Below are 21,039 nucleotides of genomic sequence, written 5' to 3' on the forward strand. Positions count from 1 at the left end.
GTCAGTTGTTGCAACACTTTCACTGTTTGGAAACTAAAAGATAGTAACCCCTCACTCGTCACTGTTTGAAAGTTATGTAGGTGTAGTCTCCTGCTTGCATGCAGTAAAGTTTGCTGCCTCTTGTGGGTGATCTCTCCTATCTTTTGAAAGGAAGGCAGGGTTTTTTGTTGCTCCATGATTTATACATCTGCCTCTCTTGCTTCTGCGTGCATGTGGCTCCTACATTTTTAAAGGCTGGGTAGTGAGGGATTTTCTGTCATGCTCTCTTGCTTTGTTCTGATCACGCAAGGTACTGCTATCCCACATACAGGAACAGTGAGAGCCAGACCTTACACACTCAAACACACACTTTCCAAAGTTTCTGCAGGAGCAGGGCATTGTGAAAATTCTCCTACATGCAACAAGTGCCACAGCTTTCAGTTTTCATATGGGCTACATTACAGACTTGATGTAGATTGATGATGATAGATAATAATCATTCTTGTGCATACTATTATCATATCATATAACTACAATAATAATAATAAACTGCAGACCTGTGTATCATTAAATACATTTCTGCATGTTCATTAGTACAGTTGGTGAGCTCTCAATTTGTGCCGTGCCTTCCTGACAATATTATAAAAACTATATTAAAAAAGGAAGTGGTAAAAAAAATTAAGTTAATCAATTTTTTCTTCATAGCACCATTGTCAAACTTGATGCATATATTTTAAAATTTTTTATATTGTCTATGAAGATTTGTCTTATTTTCTCTTTATGAATGTTGTCATCAATGTCTTTTTCTTCTACCTCTACCACAGGGTCGTTAGTGTTATTGATAGTTTGTTATACTATGATGTTAATATGAAAATTTCTACTTACTGTATATGACTGCGATTGTAAAATAATATAGTTACAGTGTAGTTGTGACTAATCAGAAAGTGGGTCTTTATTTAATATTTAGGTTTCCGATTTAATATTGTTTCCCCATCAGTGATGAGTGTTGTTTCTTCAATTTCTGCATAATCAACTACATATTTTATTGAAAACACCGAACATTCTTATCACACACTCTTAGACTCTGTTTATCATTTGTAGCATCTGGAAATCATTCAGTTCTGTGTTTGTTTTAAACTGATCCAAAATATTTGTTGACGCATAATGGTCCAGGTGTTTGAGGCTGATCTTTGGGTAATTTAGTATTGCCAGAGGACATGATTATATTAATTAACATTATTATTATTAAAATTATATATTTTTTACATTTTTCTTTCATTTGACTCCAAACAATTTTGTATAAATGTGAAGCAAGAATGTTTTCGAGATGATTTGTTCAATTTTTTTCTGAAAGTTTGTTCTGTGGGAGAAGAAACCGGGCCGTGTGTGTGTGTGTGTGCATGTGTGAGTGTTTGTGTAGTGTTACTCTTTACAGCTGCGTAGGCCTGTGTTTCTCCTTCCTGTGCTGTCATTTAAATTCCTTCCCACCATGTAAATTTAGGTCAGGCCACAATTTCCTCAGCAAATCCCCTCACCCACACACACACATACTCACATGGTCTCTCACACATTCTCTCTCTCTCTCAGACACACACTCACTCTCTCTTAGCGACAGTGGAAGGAGTAAGCGCTTCATGCCATTTCATCTCACTGGAGTGCAGAAAACAAAGTGAGAAGGGGGAAAAAGGCAACCTGTTTGGGTGGGGATGTCGACCTTCCATTTGGGGTGTGCCGTGTCCATTAGAACGTATGTGTGTGTTGTGATGGAAATGCTCCTTATGTTTGTTCAGTCCTGTCTGCGAGATTTCCATCAGATCATCCATGTTCCTTTATGCATATTCATAGATTTCCACAGAAAAAAAGTCCAAGCCAAAACCTTGATCCTAGTTTTTTATCTGATTGTATGGTTCCATGTTACTGTGTGTGTTTGGGGAACCATGATGTGTTCCATGATGTTTTTTAAATAAACTCTTAAGCTCTGATGCAGGAGAATGAACAATTTAGGGATCTGTAAAGTGTTTTCAAATTTGTTTTCAAAATTGCATTAGGAAAAACAAAAACTTGTTAATTGCTCAGAAGTTGATCATTTTCCATTTCCATTCTTTAGGAATGCAGAACAATAGAATCTGGTTCGGTTAGAACTACCTCCTCTTAATTTCCAGTTGTTTGTCAATTCTATAGTGAAATTATTTGTTAAACTTTTCTTTATATAAATTGATTTCTTTTTTTTTTTTGGTACAACTTTAAAATAATACTACACTTTATAAATGTTCATAAATTGTTTACCAATCTCTATTACATGGTTAATAATTAGGTTTTGAACATATTTTGATTGCAATTAATATTAAATTTTAACACAGATATAGAAAGGACAACAGTGATCTGTAATACTGGAAGGGTCAGAGAGCTTACTGAAATTTCTAGATATTCTATCATGCTTATTTTATTAAACTTAGTGCTTTAATGGGTAAACTTATTAACAAATATGTGCTGAAGCTGACAGGCATAATTTTGAAGATAAAGTAAGATGAGGTTTAACAGTGTAGATGGATGTGGGTTTATTTCTGTGGGTTTATCTATCTGTGTTATAAATGATAATGACTTTTTAATGTTTGCAGCCTAATAGACAAGATTCTAAACCGTTTATAACCTTTTATAAGTGCAGTCATATTCTAAAATGATGCATCATTTTATTTTACTCCAGATGTTATGACGATACACTGCCAGTGTTAATGCCACAAATGTTCTACTCCTTGAAGCTGAAACCATTGTGATTTGCAGGGGGGTCATATGGCTGACATTCAGGATGGATAACTGGTCCCATATCCATTCTCCTGCTACCTATGATCAGCTACTATACTGTGATGGGAACATTGTGTTGGTCAATATTTCCCATAAATACTACAATGGTGGTACGGCTGGAGACCCAATAACAGCCAGGAAGGGTAATATCACTCAAGTAGAATAAACGTTCTTCTGGTAATGGTTATACGCAAATTGATATAGTTCACAAATTTTATATTTTCTTGGAGTGTTTATGTGTAATAATTAAATGCAATGTCTGAATTTTACAAGCACATCCATTGCTATTGTTTGGAACCTTTACTAAACTGGCATTAAGTAGTAACAGTTGCTCACTGATATATTAACTACATAAGTGAGAAAGTGAATATGCTTTTACTCACAGTTTGTGGTCCAATTCCTGTTTTATTTTTTATTTAATAAAATTTTAATGTTGTACTACTTTGTGATTGGCCAAAACAGACTTTTGAGGGTTTTTTTTTTTTTGACCAAACTGACCCAGAAAAAAAGGGGGGCAAAGAATGTGTAGGGCAAGTTTCCTCCAGGCTTAAAGGTTAAAAAATACTTCTCTCCACATCTCTGCTTAAATATGAATTTATTTAAAAATGAATGTATCAAAAAAAAAGGTTATTTGGATTAATGCCAGATGAGTACATTTTAAAATGTTAAAACTTAATTTAATAAAATATATTTGATTTAAAAATGTTTTAACTAATTTTTCACGGTCCAAACTTATTGAAATTCACCCAGTGAAAAGGGCAGTTTTCATTATATTATTTTTAAATGTTTTTATTTTATGGACTGTTTAGTCCATAGCTTTTGTTTGAGGATTGGCAGTCTTCCGAATATAATTGATCCCCGAATTTGGGAGCAGGGCATACATTAACCTGTATGCATTTGTTTGGGCTTTCTTATGATTAATTTAATTTGATAATTTAATTTACTGCTCATATATAAAATAATAATATTCATGCTTTTATTTTACAGATTCTGTTTACAGATTTAAATTGCTACTCGTATATAAAATAACAATAATGCTTTTTTAAATGTAAAGGTTCAGACTGTCTGATCTTTTATAAAATCATAAAATATTTCATAAACTTCCCAGCAAATAATCTTTTAGTAATTTTAATTTTGAAGAGTGTATTGTGTGTAATCTAAAGTGTAAATTCTTTTGCCACTCAGGTGAGTTTTGTTGATGGCTTTGCATGTAGAGTGTATGCTGAAACACATTGTGGTCTTGGCATAATAAAAGTCCTGTTGTGTGGTCAGATGGCGGTCCTGTTAAGAGGTGGTGTCGTGTTCTCCCAGACAATGAAGAGATGTGACCAAAAACCTGCTTGCTTAAGTTGAGAAACATTTTCATCTTCTTTTGAGGGATGAGTTGTGGACATGGTGCTAATGGGTTGCAGTCAGATAAGGCTACACCTGAGGACAGAGGCAGGACCCTTTGGGCCGGGCAGCGTTCTGTGGCTGATTGGGCCATTGACCTCATCACTCAGCCTCTTAACTTATCACACCAAATCACATCTTAATCACAGCAGGCCGCAGGCAGCCCAGTGAACAACAGCTGTGCCACTGGACCTGGTCACTAAGGTGACCCTTCCTTACAACTACAAAGACCTCACTGACCACACAGCCCAGCCGTGTGACCAGGGTTTGAGCCCTTTCCTTTGTTTTGCTTAATCACACTATTCCACTGAGCATGAAATGCAATCTCGCACTATAACTGAAATACATTCATGGAAAAGATAATCTGATGAAAAGGATAATAAAGAAGGAATTCTCAGGAGCCAGGCCAAATCCCCAAAGAGAGCCTGTACCACCTCTGCTTTTTCATACTCCCTCTGTTTCTCCTCTCTTTCTCTCACTGACCACCGGCTGGGATTTAAAGGCAATAGCTTTGATTGTGGGGAGTTGAGGTGTAATTTGTCTATAAGTTTTTATTCATTGCTTCTCAAATTGTTTAGTTTTGTAGCACTTTCGCTCGGTGTGTAGTTTCATGCAGTTGACTCTCTCCCAGATTTACAGTCAGTTCCAGCTACAGCAAATGAGTCAGTGTTACCAACTATGGGGAGAGGGTGATATAGAGCAGTATCCTCACCTTTGTTCATACTTTTCAACGTTTGGAGGTTTTTCATTGTCAAATGCAGTTCTTCTGGGAGCAGAATTATTATTATTATTATTATTATTATTATTATACCAATTTACATCACAAAAAGATTGAAGAGCTAGCAGATGGTAAGGAAAATTACCAGAATTTTATAAAAAGTGAATTTTGATTAACCTTGTGAACGTTGCCTTTATTGTCTAAAACACATTTCAGAATTTTATTATTTATCTTTATTTACTATGTCCAATGTTGCCAAATACATTGATTGCATGGAACAAAATACATATGAAATAAAAATGAAATTAATAAGTGATGTTGTATAACTGATTTTTGCAGATAGTGTTTTTTTATATAAAACTGAGAATGAAAAGATATATACTCATGTATTTATGCATTTATTCATGATAATATTTGTAAATATTTTTGGGTTGAATTGTATAGCTTTTAAGCAAAAAACTCCATATATTCAGAGCTTCATACTTATTTGACAATATCTTTGTTCATGGTATTTAAATAATAATAATAATAATAATAATGAGTAATTTGGCATATTATTACTATTATTGTAGTAATAGTAGTAATTTGTTTTATATTTAATACCCAAATAGTTTGTATTTCACACGCTTGGTCGGCATAATTTGCCCTTCTTGTCTTTTGAGATCTAACCTCTTGTCAATGGTCATTGATCCAGTATTGACCGATGAAGGTTATGAGTCTTGTGCAATAGTCTCGGACATATAGAACACCTCCCTGAAGTGTGATCGTGGCACTGGCCTGAAGGGCACTGGGGGTCACAGTAAGTTCAGGCCAGCGTAAAAGTCATTAATTTTCTCAGTAGAACACACCACAGCTCACGCCCACTTTCCTACAACAGAACCTCACTACTGAAGAAGAAGAAGAAAAAAGCAACATCTGCCATTACATTTTTTTTTTGTTTGTTTGTTTTGGGACATTCTTGTTGTTTTTGCACTTTCTTATAGGCTTGGCCTTCCATCAATTTAGATTCGATATACATTATATTGACAATTGTTTAATTATTTTTTTAAGCAGTAATTGTGATTTTACTTAAACCAACATTAAACAAATTACAGTTGTCAGTTGTATGCAAAGTGGAAACATTTACTTTTAAAGTATATTTTTTATTTTATTATTAGTAGTATTATTATTATTTTAGGGGTCATATCAGAATCTAATGTGTAATTGCTTTGCTTCAAAAATTGGAAATATTTAAATAAAATATATTTTTAATTAAACCAAAAAAACCATAGCGCTTGAAAAATAATTTTTGTATTTTCAGGCAAAATTTAGTAAATAAATAGTACTAATTATTAGAGTGTGCAATAGTGTGTTCTCTGTAGAGGGTGTTTACTTAATGAGCAAAACATATAATTTGACTAGAGGCATCCAAACATTTGCAGAGTAAACAAATTAACCTTTAAAAAAAAAAGTCTTGATTATATAGGGAGTTATTGTGAGCTGATCAATCCTTACTACTCATGCACCTAAACAAATCTCATTACTTAGCAAAGAACAGAAGTACATAACTAACTAAGTATTTGATTCCAAGTATCAGATGCATACAGTAAATAAAGTAGATTCAGTAAATGAATTATAATTGTTTTTAATGTAATTAATATAATTATATAATGATTATATTAATTACATTAAATTATAATAATACAAAGCTGTCATATTTAAAAAGTGATGAGTAAACCCCAGGTACATGTATTTTTGTATATCTAACATTTATAATGTAATCATTTTGTTGTACACATTCTTAAAATACATTTTGGTCTTGTAGTATTTTAGTGAGCACTGTAAAGGTTGTTGTAGATTAGTTTCTGAGGTTATTGCTATTAGAAATAATACTAGAATTTTTAACTATTGTACAGCTCTGTTTATTAAAAAAAAATCAAATTCAGGTCTTTTTAATGAAGCATTTGATCTGCATATTCCAAACTATATAGAAAAAATGCATCTCAGAAACTTTATAGGAGGAGGACCAAAAAAAAACATTAATGGAATTAACTTTCAATAGAAAAAAAGATTTTCCAGGTAATTTTGGATCATTTCTATTGTTCCATTCATTATGACGTTTTCACGCAACATGGAGATCAGCTGTGTTCAAATGTTGTAATAAATTACAAATTTATAAAGGGACAGCAACAATATTAATTTCTACATACGTTTATCTTACTGTAAAAACTCTGAAATGCTGTAGGTCACACTTTCTGGTGAGTGCTTTGCTGTTCAGTTTATTTATAGTGAATGTTCACCATTCAATAGCATTTAAAGTACAGATGTATATTAAAGTACAGATTTTGCAGGTGTGAAGTGTGCTGAGTTTCTGGTTGAGTGCTGCAGAGACGCAGAGTGTTAGTGAGGCATTCGTGAACACTGCGTTTGGCTCATGCTGTGTTTATTGCACAACAAGGTTGAACTCAGCCAACCTCCAGATCAGCCTCTGACCCCCAGTCAAACCTCATCAATCCACTGATGCAGCAATTTCAGCCCCCACCACCCCCCATCCCCTTCTCTCTCTCTATCTCTCTCTCTCACTCGCACACACACACACAGCTCAGGAGAGAGACTGCTGGTTCAATCCTCAGTGATGCTTCAGCAGTCCGAGGCAGTTAGCTCCTAAAAGAGCACCATTAGTTTACCTCTCCAAGTGGGTGGGATGCCCCCTTCTCTTCCCCTCATCACACAGCATTATGCCCACTAGCGTGTCAGAGGAAGCACATGCTTGTTCTCACCTCTCGTCCTGAACAGTGTTGGTCGTATTGCTGTAGTTTATAGGGGGAGTTCAGCTAAGAGTTTACAGGGCAGAATTGGAGATTGGAGATTCTGGACAAAAATTTTAACCGGGTTATAGCTAGATAAATAAATAAATAATAAAAATAAAACCCCGAAAACAAAAACATCAACAAAATAAAATGAGTTGGATAGTAAAGACTCTAGTTTTGTTTATTCTAAAGTGTTAAATGGGTTCCCAATGTTGAACAGAGCTGTAGAAAATTCTATAATTATTAAAAATAAAAAATAAAAGCCCTTAAACAGTAAATCAAACTTTTATTGCTAATTTTTAAATACACATAAATGTTAAGATATACATAGGAATGTATGTTTAAATGTATTTGCTGTAGAGATTTTAACTTATTTTCATTGAGAAAATCAACGAAATGTGAAATTTAACATTGGTATTTAAATTAATTAGTCATTTTTATCAGCCATTTCTTCCTTTTATATTGAGAACAATATAAATGGAAGTATGAGTATTAGTTCCAGACACAATGATATATCAACACTGCAAAAACATTTTATTCATTTTATTTTGTTTTTCTTTTGAGCATTGGAGTCACTCATTATATTTTGTGCTTACATGGACATCGTTTTCATTGTTTGTTCAAGCTACAAGATAATGTACATAAGCCTACATAAACAACAGGCTAATTCCACCAAGAGTCAGTTTTCATAAATGCTGCTCTAGTCAGTATCAGTCTAATAAGTGTTTGGACGGATTGTACTTGGCGGAATAAGCCTTTCGTTTATGTAGGCTTATGTCATTGGCTCAGAAAGGCTTACGCTGGGGCCATGTACCCTCATGAAACATTTTCAGGAAAGTGTTGTTAGCTTAGTTCTGCTGTAAAGCTGACTCTGGGTAAGGTTTTGTTCCAACAGAGAGTTTTCAATATCATATAGATAATTATAAAGACTAAATGGAGATTAATTGGTTTAAGACCCTGGATTTCACACACACAAACACACACAGGGCTGGGCTGCTGGGTTCTGTCCACAGGCCGCTGGGTTAATGGTGCAGAGAGAAAGCGCTTGTCGGCGTGAACCTTTTCACTTTCATCTGGTCTGGATTTGTGTCCATGGTGAGGTGTAGGAAAATAAGACACGCCTCCACTGACCCGTCCAGTTTATGGGAGGGAGCCATGGGCTGGAAGAATGTCAGCATTTTCAGTTTTTTCCTTTCTTCTGAAAGACTGCTCTGTTTGTTATTCTAGGCCTTTCCTCACTGGGCAAAGAAAGTGTGGCATCAGAGATGGGACAGTTTTCCCTCCTGCGGCCATTGTTGAACACCTGCCACCAGCACACTGCACTGTCCAGTGCCAGAGAGAGAGCGAGAGGAGGGGAGGGGAGGAAAAGGGGATGGAGGATGGAGAAAGAGGAGAGAAATAGAGAAGGGTGTAAGATGTGGATGGGGAGGATGAGGGGTGAAAGAAAGGAATATCCTTGAAGAAAGAGAGAAACAAAGCATGAGAGGGCGAGAGTAGGATAGAGAAATGAGGAAGGGTGTGAAAAAAGAGAAAAAAATCAAGAAGTAAAAGGTAGAGAGAGAGAGAAAGAACAAGTTCAGGAGGGAGTGATGAGAGAGGAAAGAAGATTGGAGAATAGAAGGGAAAAAGGGGAAAGGGAGATGTAGAAAGAAAAAAGGAGAAAGAGGGAGGGAGAGAACTGGATTAGCTCCGTCTGCACAGTCATTGGGCGTCTGGCCGCTTTAAGCAGTCCACTGCTTGGCTCCTCTTTAAACACAGCTGCCAATTTAATTGCAATGTTAAGACAGACATCTTTTTTCCTCCCTGCTTTTCTTATTCATACAATCCCACTGATGTTTTCTTCAACTGCGTTTCTGGATATTCTGAAGATAGTTTCCAGTTGTTCTGCCAAGAGCGGTTCTTCTCAAGAAATTTATTTTTTTGTGTGTGGTCTGTTAATAATTAGCCCCCTTAAGCAATTACACTCAGAAAAATAAAAAAACTCTTTTATGTGTTCATAAAACAATGAGAATAATTTTAATCATCCACTAAATTCGATATTATTTTCATTCGTTTCATTGCATCTTTCTGCGATAGATTGACGTGTGACCAAACATAGAAAAAAGAAACATTTCACAGACTCCAGATATGCTGAATTTAATTTAAATCACATTGTAATCCTTACATGCTAATACTGTGTTGTGTTTTTAGTTTTGAGTCTCTTTTACCAGATTATTTACCACAGTATGTCTTTTTAACAAACTAATCATTAGAAGATGATTGCAAACATTTCCATTAGAACTTTTGTAAATAATATATTGGATTTAAAATATTGGAATTATATTTGAATATAATTGATAATATTGTGAATAATTAGATATACTACTTGTTACAGTTTATGGTATTTTATAGCGATTACAGATGCTTTCTGAATATGAATATAAGAACCAGTATCCAAAACACTACTTTGTTTTCAAATATCAGCTGAATATAAACTGGACTATACAGTGTCAGTGGAGAAGCAGATCTGTGTTCAGCTCTCTCTGTCCAACATATTATTTTTCAAAACATGAAGTATAGAGACTGCACATCATTTTGGACAGTGAGCACTCACACTTCACATGTTAGGATTTATGTCTGTATTTCACAAACCTGTATACCATACACCAATGTTTCTATGTGCACTTACCTTTGTTATATTATCTCTGTATATATCTTCACCTTATTTTTGATTGTGAGAGATTTATTTTACTCTCTCTGTCTCTCTCTCTCTCTCTCTCTCTCTCTCTCTCTCTCTCTCTCTCTCTCTCATATATTAAATTTCCTAATATTATAATCTCTATCTTATTGATCTGTCTATACTTGATGTTTTTTTATGTGAGTGTGCAGTCATCAAAGCATTTCACTACTATATATATATATATATATATTTACTTATATGTTGTATATGTTAAATGTTGTTTTGATGCAAGGTTTGTATTTTCTTTAACTTTCTTTAACTATTTTCATTTGACTTAAAAATGTCAAATGTTTTAGAAAGGGAACAATTGGCATTTTTCTTTTTAGGAAATGTAAGTATAATACACTTTAAAAGGTACCAAATAGGTCTTACAGATCCAGTGATATCTACTGACAAATCTCTAAGGTGGAGAAGTGGTCGTCATGTTGACTGAGGTGACTTGTTAAATGGGTAAATTAGAAGCTAGCCATCTAGGCAGCCTCGCACACTGCAGTGTACAGATTAATCTTACTACATGGACACTTACAATTTTTAAAAGAAGTATTAGTATTTTTGAATGTATTATTTATTTTTTATTTATTTATTTAATGTGTGAGAGAGACCTCGTAGCAAAACCACCAGCAACCATCATATGGCAACATATAAATCTTTTTCTTTATCTGCATACTGTGTGATATTTTTGGATAACTATACTCAGCAATGTCTTCTTTACTATTAAGTTATTTGACCTATACAGTGAGTGAAAAACCAACCATGTTTTTTAAAGATATTGTTATTCTTAAAGGCTAAGCACCAGCTATATGAAAGTGTCAAATAAATACAGTGGAATTTGAGTTCCTAACTTGTGTTTATTGATAGTCAGAAAACTGACTATCCCCCCCCCCACACCTCTACTCTAGAGTTGGACAACAACTCTAGAAGTTGCACTTAATTTAATGCAAAATGACGAAAAGGTGTGTTGTTTTTGGCTGCAATAATTCAATGTACAGTGGGACATCTGTGCACAAATGGCCCAAAGATCCCAAAATATCCAGAAAATGGCCTTAATTTGTCAACTTTAAACGGGCACTTTGGAAAGGACCATCCGCTCACTCCGTTATCTGTAGCTCATTTCACTGGCGCTTTTCCAACAATATGGACATGTAAGGACACCAACGAAAGGTGTTCAAGAGCCTCTGTAACATGGAGGTAAACAGGGTAAGGACACTTTCTTCGCCTGTTTTAGTTGTTGTTAGTTAACGTTAGCTTGACTTGCTAAACTTGGTGGCTCAGATTATACTCGGCTTCGATCACATTTACAAGAATAACGGTACCTCTACATTTGAGTTTAGCTTATTGCTAGGCTATTGTCATGAATACTGTTGGTTATTTAGCTAGATACTGTCATAACAGTCAGTCATAACGGTGTTTTACCGCGGCATTGTTCAGCTGTTGTCCACCAGTGACGTCTCGGTCGCGTTCAAGAATTTCCGTAGCGAGCTCGGGTTTTTCCGTAAATTTAATAAAATTGTCAGTTTTAAAGCAGATTAAGCTGCTATTTTCATTTTATTTCATACTTATATATGTCAGTAACTAAAATAATGTGAAATATTCATGGAGGTCCATTAAGTGGTGCTTAGCCTTTAAACATATAAAATTCAGTAAATTTCTTCACTCTCACAATTTAATTCAGTGTTCTGATAATTAAATGTTTATATTGGACTGGTGGCATGACATATATAGAGTTTGTGATGTAGTCTGCCGTTGCACAGCAATGAGCAAGCTTTCATGAGGTACTGTCTGAAATCATTCACTTTCCTTCTGAATTCAGTTAATTCGTAGTGCACTATATAGTAAGTAATGTAGGGAATAATGAGTAGAGTTCCACATAAGGCTGGGCAATTAGTCGAAACTTAATCAAAATTGACATTCAGTACTACTAATCAATATAAACTTCTTATATTGATTATTTTTATACTGTTATGTCCCCACTGTGTGTTCATGTTCTGCCCTATTAAAACCACACTACCAAGCTGTAGTCAAATGATTCTGCTCCCATCTGCCACATGGAAGCAACCTAAACGCAGAGGCTGACCAAGCGACTCGAGCAGGTCAAAGACAAAACCAGCGTCTGTGGTTTGGACGTGTTTTGCATTGACTTTTATTAAGATGACACTGGACAAAAAGAAGTCAAATGTAAACACTGAGGAAAAAAAACAGCGACCATAGCACAGTCACACACCAAATATACACACAGAAAACAAGACAGGAACAAGCTCCCAGCAACATTAGAGACAAAATATTCCATATTTAATACTGGAGCATATTTACAGTACAAGCCTCTTCACTGAACTATGACGGTCAACAATACAAAAACAAAATAATTGTTCATTAATCGTAATTATGGTAAAGTGTACCATTAATCGTGATATTGGTTTGTGCTCATATCACCCAGCAATAGGGCCACATATCATGAAAGGACTTTAGGGCTAGCCCACCTAGAACTCATCACACTGCAGCCTCTACATTTTTTAAAAGGTAAAAAAAAACATCTAAATAAAAGAGACTATCAAAGTAATCTTTAAAGAAATACTGAAGTAATAATAACATTGCCCAGAAAAGCCGGTACTGTTTGGAGTAAAACTTGACTCTGAATGGACTGTGATTTAGTGGGTTTAACTTGTCTCTGCATATGACACTCATAGAATATGATAGGAAAAATATCCTCCCTTTCCCTTGTGTTTGTGCATTGCCCAATGGCCTTAGAGAACAATTTGCCTGTATACAGAGCATTGCTGTAACTTTTTAAAGGTACATTTAAACCGTTGGTATCTTTTTGTTGTTCAGAACCATTTTTGCAGACTGTGTAGTCTTAAATATTGTCAACATCTTTGTTTTATCAAAAACAATGCAGCGTAAAAATCCTTTCCTGCCCTATTCTGATGTGAGCGTCTGAAAGCCATCAGTCTTTTGCAGAAAATTTCTTCAAGCAAGTTGCCACACCTGAGTCCCTGTAGATAAATATTTTATCTGCTCACACCAAAATATTCATTGCTGTTCTCTTCCCTGTGGAATGTGGTCTCGTCCCTGCCTTCCAGGTTTGTATGGAAAGTTGGTGTTTATAGTGGCAAAACTAGAGAGCTTTCCCTTGGGATAGTGGGATTTAGCTGCCTATCTATCATCTGCTTGCTTTACATATAGTGAGATTTCTCCCTGTCAGCTTCATTAGGAAGAGACCAGCAAAATCAACAAGTGGTGCATATTTGGAAATGCATGAACAACACAGAATGGACTATAAATCTGCTGAACTGTTGTGGGCTGCTGCAGTCCGTCATGGCAGAATGTGACCCTGATTCTGATCTCTCTCGCTCTCTCTCTCTCTCGCTCTCTCGCTGCCTGTGACAGATGAGAGTAAAGCCAGTGTGTGGGCATGGCTCAAACATCCATCAGCTCCACTGCCCGCTTACCTCCTGATTTACACCACAGCGTGAGGCTAAGCGGCCAGCACTGTCCAGCCCCAGCTGCTTCATCAAACTGCTGTTCCTCCGTTCACCACAGATCTCTTTCTCTCTCGCTTCACACTGACAGACCACATCTCATCCCTCCTCTCTTTTCCGGCTTGCACTGAGCTGGCCGCCATCCTTTCATACAAAGAGGATTCTGCTCCCAACGGTTTACGAATCACTGCGGCTTTGAAGTGGCATAATCCGTCCTGTACCTCCATATGAACTCTGCAGTGATACTGGTGAAAAAAACAGAAATGCCTCAGAACACACTAGAACTGGATATTACTGCTCTTTCCTGTAATAATGCCAGTGCTGAGTCTTGCGACAAATCAGTGTCTTCAACGCAGACATCATAAATATAGCAGTTTTATTTATCATTCAAAACCAAAACTACCTACATATTTTCCCCTTTTATAATCCTGTTATTTGCAAGTTTATTTATAGAGCACCTTTCATACACAATGGCAATTCAAAGTGTTTACAATGTGATACAGAAAGGTTACAGTAGATTTTAAAAAGTAAAAGAAAATTAAAAACTATTGGTAAATTAAATTTTTGTGGCCTCAAATGGTCTGGAATTTAATCACCATCATAAATGGATTTTAAAGGTTTTATACCAAAGTGTGTCTCAGAACTAACATAAAACCAGACATGCATTAATAACAATTTCCTGTCATGATTTTCTTTTATATGGCCATATAAATTCCACAAAGTGGAAATAGCTCATAACACACATTAGAGCTGGGTTTTGCTAATAGTTTTTTCTTTGTTTTTGTTTTGTTTTGTTTTGGTTTTTTTGGTAAATATAATACAAATACAGATACAATACCCTTTTTTGAAATAATTATAATTTGATATAGATATAATAAAAATAATGTTTCTGTTTCTTTTTTAACTCCCAACCAGAAGTGGGTGTGGCTTCTGAAAGCAGCTGGAAACATGTATATTGACTGACCAAAATGGATTACATACAAATCAATAAGCACTGGCATTAATATCATGCTTACGGAAATTTGTTGATGCTTGTAAGTAATTTGGCTGGTAACATATACGTATTGAATTTCAATACTAAGCCATGTTTAAACATGCTTCAGTCCACTGTTATAAAGCAATATTAGCGCTTTCACATTCTGCCTATGACCTGTGACCTCTCTTCTTTCCACATCTGCTACAGTGAAATGAACTATCACCATCATGTGTTTACAGTATTCTATATGACTCCAAATATGATGGATGAGGACCTTGCATTATCAATATGGAGTCGCGTATTGTAGATCAAAGTTTATTTTTCCAGTATCTTTCCCTCTTGAGGTTGGAGAGTCTTTTGATGACTGTTCAAGCGAATTGTTTTAGGAATTTAGGCTTGATTATAATGGGCTGAGTGTTTAATCATGTTTGATTTGAAACAGATTTCAGGATTACCACGCGGAGCTGAATCTGCCTGGAGATATTGATGATGCGGCCTATGTGACCAATCCATGAACACGGTAGGATTTTTTAAACTACAAATAGCAGAACAATCAGCATTTCTAAGATTGCAATTAGAAACATGAATGTTTACACAATTAGTGCAGCGGTGCGGCACGTTTGCCAAAAGCCTCGTGCTGTGATCTATTAATAAGAAGGCAAACGCAGGGTAAGGGGAAACCTGTCTTTACCACACTGGCTGGGTAATAAGTGGTCATTAGCTGGCCTCCTCCCTGCTCAACCTCTACCAGATGAGGTCAGTGCAGCATTATGGCTCAGTGGTTTTGACAGAGCTGGCCTAATGGAAGTGGCCAGCTGAGCTTTCATTGAGGTGCTTAGCTCCATATGCACACTCCAGGTGCTTGGTTGCTATTGGAAGCATTGTGTACATTGGCTTGCTCTATGAAAGCAGTCTGAAGCTGAGGAGAATGTTAACATGTATACATAACTTCAATAGATTTCACATACCTCACATCAAAGACTAGATATTTATCTCATAATGCTAATGAGGTTGTGCATTTTTACCATTTTGGCTACTGTGTTATCACTGTTGAATCTAAAACTTGTAACACCTGTGATGGTTGTTACTCATTATGAGGAATAACGTTTTTAAGGTTACTTAAAGCTTCATCTGGTCTTGGCACTGTCTGAATATTTCATGATGAATGGACCGGTAGATATTCTCCGGATTCACTGTGCCATCCTTTTTACATTACTTTATATCATTGCAATTAAGGGGCAAAGTTGGTTATTATTCAAAGCTGCAATATTTTAATACTAATATTTAATATTAAATTCTGAAATTATTTTAGACAAAAACCTGAGATCTCAGATTTGTCCCAAGTATGAAATGAGGCATTCATAACCTTTTGATGTAATGACTTTCCCTTTTTAATGGAGCTTTTAAAATTGTTAAACTCATAAATCATCTGGTTTCTATCTACCTCACTATAGCACCCCAATTCCGACTCATGAAATGGAGCATTTCATGTCAAATCACTCTGAATTCTTTTACATTTTAGTGATTTTAATTACCCAACCATTTAAAAAATGGTGGGAATCCCCTGTTCCTTTATGAAGGTATTTGGAATCTAGAAGCTACCACATGCTGAATCATATATTTTTATGAATAGCAACGGTTCAGTGTATTTTTTTTTCCCCTTCAGCTCTGAGGATGGCTGCCAGTCTTGAGTGACGGTGGCGCTGATTGTAAGATGACAGCATGCAATTATCAGAAGTTCCAAGTATAGTCTCGCTCACACACCCTTTTCACACTCTGTGTAGCCCATCTGCCAGTGGCACCTTCAGAGGGGGATGGCACGTCAGTCCTGTTGTATCAGAGAGAGGAATCAAAGCGGCCTGTCACTTCCTTATTTCTCAGTTCTGCTGTTCTCGCCGAATAGGCAGCTGCAAGCCTGGCATCTGTTTGAGAGCTGGGAAATTCTCGCCTCTCGTGAGCTTCGTTACTGACGGAGGTCTGTCCTGAGGACTGACAACCTTGATTACACAGGGAATATTCTGGCAAGGGTCAGTTGATAGCTTTTAATGGGCCGGATGGAAATGATGATGTCTGACCTAGAAAGCATGCTTCCCTCTGCTACTCCAGACATCAGAGTGATGCTCTTCGTGACGGCCTGACTGAAAGAACTTGGCCTGTGTTTTAGAGTTTGGCCGTTGTGGATTCTCCCCAGGATTGAAATCCAGGATGGCCTTGGACAGGGCTCAGGAAACAAACCCTGAAATTCTCAGGCTGGGGCCAGCGCTCTCCACCACGTCCGACACTGCCAACATTCCTCCACAGCATAATCAATATCTGTTCTTTCTCTTGGCATATTGGTATTCCTGATGGTTTGGCCAGACGTCCTCTGTAGAAACTAAAGTCAACAAAAGACAAAAAAAAAAAAAAATCTCAGACCAGTGGTTCTGATGTTGGAGATTAACACGTAGGGCTGTGAGCCGAATCTCAACTCTGTTTTCCAGTCTAACAGCTTGCGGCAAATATGCCAGCAGACTGATTTGAAGTGATTACGCTGTGACTATAAAATAATAAAGCTCATAAGAGGCCAAAGCAGTTGAAGCATTTACAGGTGCCATCAGGAGGCTCTCAGCAGCAAATCTGCGTTTTTATTCATTTTCAAGGGCAGAGGTCTTGGAACAACAAGACTTTTAAAAAGTTATTGTTAGGGTATATTTTTCTAATGACTTCCCTGACTGTACTGGTAGACAGTAGCTCCCTCATGGCACTCAACATAAGCGTAGCTGGCAGATGGAAAGCATTTTGTGGAGCTTTTGATTCAGTCCCGTATTGTAGCTTGTCAGGAGTCATTTGGGTTGACGGAAAGCATAACAACAACAACAACAACAGGGAGAGAGAGAAAAAAAAGTGGAGTGGTAGGAAGCCATCAGGTGAAGTGAACTGTCTGTGTTCAGAGCTGCTGAAGACTCCTTTGCATTTGTCTGCACTGTTTATCAAAGGAGACCTTTACTGCAGCAAACTTGTGATCGCACTGATAAAAGCAGCGTGTTAATTAAAGAGGGATGGAGATACAGTGTTTGTAATCCATGGAGCGAACCAAGGCATTTCTCTATGCTGCACGCCTCTTTATCTCACCCTGTTCCCACTCTGTCTGGCACCGCTGAATGCCTCATGCTGAATGGGAGCGTTTAAATCTGACAGGGGCTTGGATTAAAGGTAGCCTGTGAGGATGAGAGAATAACAAACCGAAAGGTGAAGTTGGGGACAGTGAAGAGGGTTTGTAAGCAGCAACCGAAAAGTGTGTCAGCATAATTATGCTAAAAAACAGAAGAGAGAATCTTAAAAAGGCCAGGACTTTGAAGTCTATTTTGCAGTCTGATTGTTAACTTTTATCAAAGGCATTTGAGCAAAAAAATGTTTATGGCCTGGAGTCCAAGCAAGCCTCTCGCTTCCTTTGTGTGAGGTAATTATCTACATCACCAATTAACAGACTTCTAAACTGACTCGGAAAGAGCACTCTGGCTGCCTTTAAAACAGGCCTGGGAGTTGTGCTTCCTCTGCGCTGCTGTTGCCGCTGTACGGCCAGGGCACTGTTTAATCCTCTTGCCTTTGATTGCTTTGTGGATGGCAGATTAATAAGTGTACTGTATGCAGGACTAAAATACTACACATGCACACACAGGCAGCTGCCGGTGTGTGTAAAGATGCTGCTAAGTGAAGGTCATAAAATTTGGATCAGTTTAGAAGCCGAATTTGATCGAATAAATGAAAGGAGCCTGCACTCTGACAAAGGCAGTCCTTTCATTACTGCCACAGCCATGGCGTCTACAAAGGCTGATGTAACCTGCTGCCAAGTCTCATGAAATGTGTATGCTCATGTCTTAATTCAGATCCAAGGAATGTACGACTAATATTGTTTGAAAGCATGGCTTCAGAAGGAAAATAAACCCATATTCTAAGTGGCTGGTCTGTGCAGTAGATTCCCTCCTCTCAATCTGATGTTAATGCAGAGGTCAGTGTTTAATAGAGAGCGGTAGATGAGTCAGCAGCCCTCATGTTGTGGGCCTGGTGAAAAGGAGACAGATCAGACAGGCCCTATGAACCCCGGCCACAAGGCCAGCCTCTATCTCCTACAGACTGACAGCCCAGTGAATCATCCAGCTTCAGTCAAGGACTGCCACCAGGATTGCAGAGCACAACTTATCACAGCCAGAATACAGCAAAGAATGGCAGAAGACACATGCTAAATGATGCGAGGCTAGCAAGAGTTCTGTCAGTGCATCTGGATTAGACCAGTAGCATGTGATTAAAGAAAATGGTTCCTAAAATAAAAAAAAAAAGAAAAACTGCATAACGAGAATCACTTCATGGTTATTATTAACATAATTTTAGACTTAATGAAAATGCCCTCACAGAATGGTAGACACACACACACACACACACACTAACTAGTGTTATTTTTCTATTTTTACTTTCAGTTTATCAGAGTTATAATTAATCAGAAACATTAAAAAGTGTATCCTGAGTAAAGATTTTTTAAGAGACAAACTGGCTAAACACACTTATAACTCTTTCCACATTCTGATCCAGGTTTTGCACATAACTTTAAAGAATTTGGCGCATTTTCACTAAAAATAAATAGGATCCCACATGGAACAAAAGAGTAGTAGGTTTTTCAGCATGAATCATGGCTAGGTCCATGTCAAGTTGTAGAGAAAAGAGAAATGAATTGTGGTGATTTCTCAAAGTGTGTGCAGTGGTCTGCTGAAGAAACACAACATTTGTTTTATTTGATGTTCTCCAAGACACATTGGAGAGCACTTTTGTCTGTGCGCTGTTCCATAGTGTTACTGTTGTTTACTTCCATTTTGCATTGTGTAATGCACAGTTAATTTGAATGAAAAAGGACATGACTGGGCTTTAAAGACTGGGCTTTTTGTTATATGTAAAATGACTGTTCTGATTGGCTGCTCTGTGTTGTACTGGTTCAGAAAGGAGTGAGTGCTGAAACATTTTTTAAACAGCATTAGTGGACAGTTTAACATGGCTGGAGGCTGATTTATATGATATCATAAAAGCAATTAGTGGAAATGAGGTATTTGTCACGTTAGTTTCCAGCAATGGACTGTTTAAACTAGAGAGTATCACATTTTGAAACTTTAGCCGTGTATGCAATTTTTTTACCAAATCATTCACTTTCTCTATTTTTTATTTTTTTGTGGTAAGTTCCTTTAAGAGTTTGCTAGTGAAGTTATAAAAAGTAGTTATATTGCATATGTAAATTATGTGCGGATGACATTGTGGAACACAGTCTTTATCATGAGTCCTCTGGAGCATTTCAGACCCAGACATCCTAATGGATTTGAGCTGCTATCTTCAGCAAAATGTATACAGCAACAAGAAAACAAATCTGCTGCAAAAACTCAATGCTTGACTCTTATTACAAAGTGGCAAAGTGAGATGCAAAATTAATTGTACGCTTTTTGAAGTTGTAACAGGATTATGTTGCTTAATTAAAAGGAAGTGTAGTGCAGTTAACAGCAACAATTCTTAAAGTGTACAAGTTGAAGTAGAGTTCACAAGATGTGGGGCTTCTTTTTTTAAAACCTATGAATGATACATTATAGCCTTGAATGTTGAAATGTTTCATAATGCAGAAAGATAAAGAAAAGGCAGCCTAAGATAAAGAAGCTAATATTAGGTTATGCTATCTGTAGGACGTTGTGTGTATGCTTACAGCAAAGATTATTCAGTGCAGCGTCAGATCTGGTAATATACTGTATAGCCAAAAGTTTGCGAACATTTGCTGAAGGGTATGTATAAACCCCACCGCCCCCTTTCCTTTTTACCGCAGTAACTGCCTCTACACTTCTAAGACAGCTTCACACTAGATATTGGAACATTTCTGTGAGAATTTGAAGCTATGGTCTTTATACCTCTTCTGCCAGTATTGGAGATGGAGACTAGACTGATGGAGCAAAATGGTGGAAGTCCTGCATTCTTCATTTAATCAAAGGAGACAAGCCCTTGCTAATGTGTCACAGCAGGAAACACACTATCAGCAGTGGGGTGTCATGACTGCAGGCACTGCAACTGTAAAAGTGCTTTCCTTTCAATTACCTGGGCCAGGGATATAAGGAGAGTTTTGTTCAAATTAGCTGTAGAACTAAGAGGCCACCTGCAGAGACAGAGATGCCCACGGCGTGATTAAT

General features: G+C 36.9%; 1 protein-coding gene across 2 annotated transcripts in view; it reads left to right on the forward strand.

Annotated features, from left to right (window-relative positions):
* Window positions 1-21,039, forward strand: part of epha3 (eph receptor A3) — a 196,529-nt gene that overhangs the window by 22,041 nt on the left and 153,449 nt on the right. The window contains exon 3 of one of the 2 annotated variants that reach the window (XM_066641189.1): window positions 15,294-15,371. The exons of the other annotated variant lie outside the window; for it this stretch is intronic. The gene's annotated coding sequence lies outside the window, so the exon portion shown is untranslated. The remainder of the gene's footprint in view (window positions 1-15,293; window positions 15,372-21,039) is intronic. 2 annotated transcript variants of the gene reach the window in all.

Source organism: Hoplias malabaricus, chromosome 12, assembly GCF_029633855.1.
Source record: "Hoplias malabaricus isolate fHopMal1 chromosome 12, fHopMal1.hap1, whole genome shotgun sequence".
Taxonomy (NCBI): Eukaryota; Metazoa; Chordata; class Actinopteri; order Characiformes; family Erythrinidae; genus Hoplias; species Hoplias malabaricus.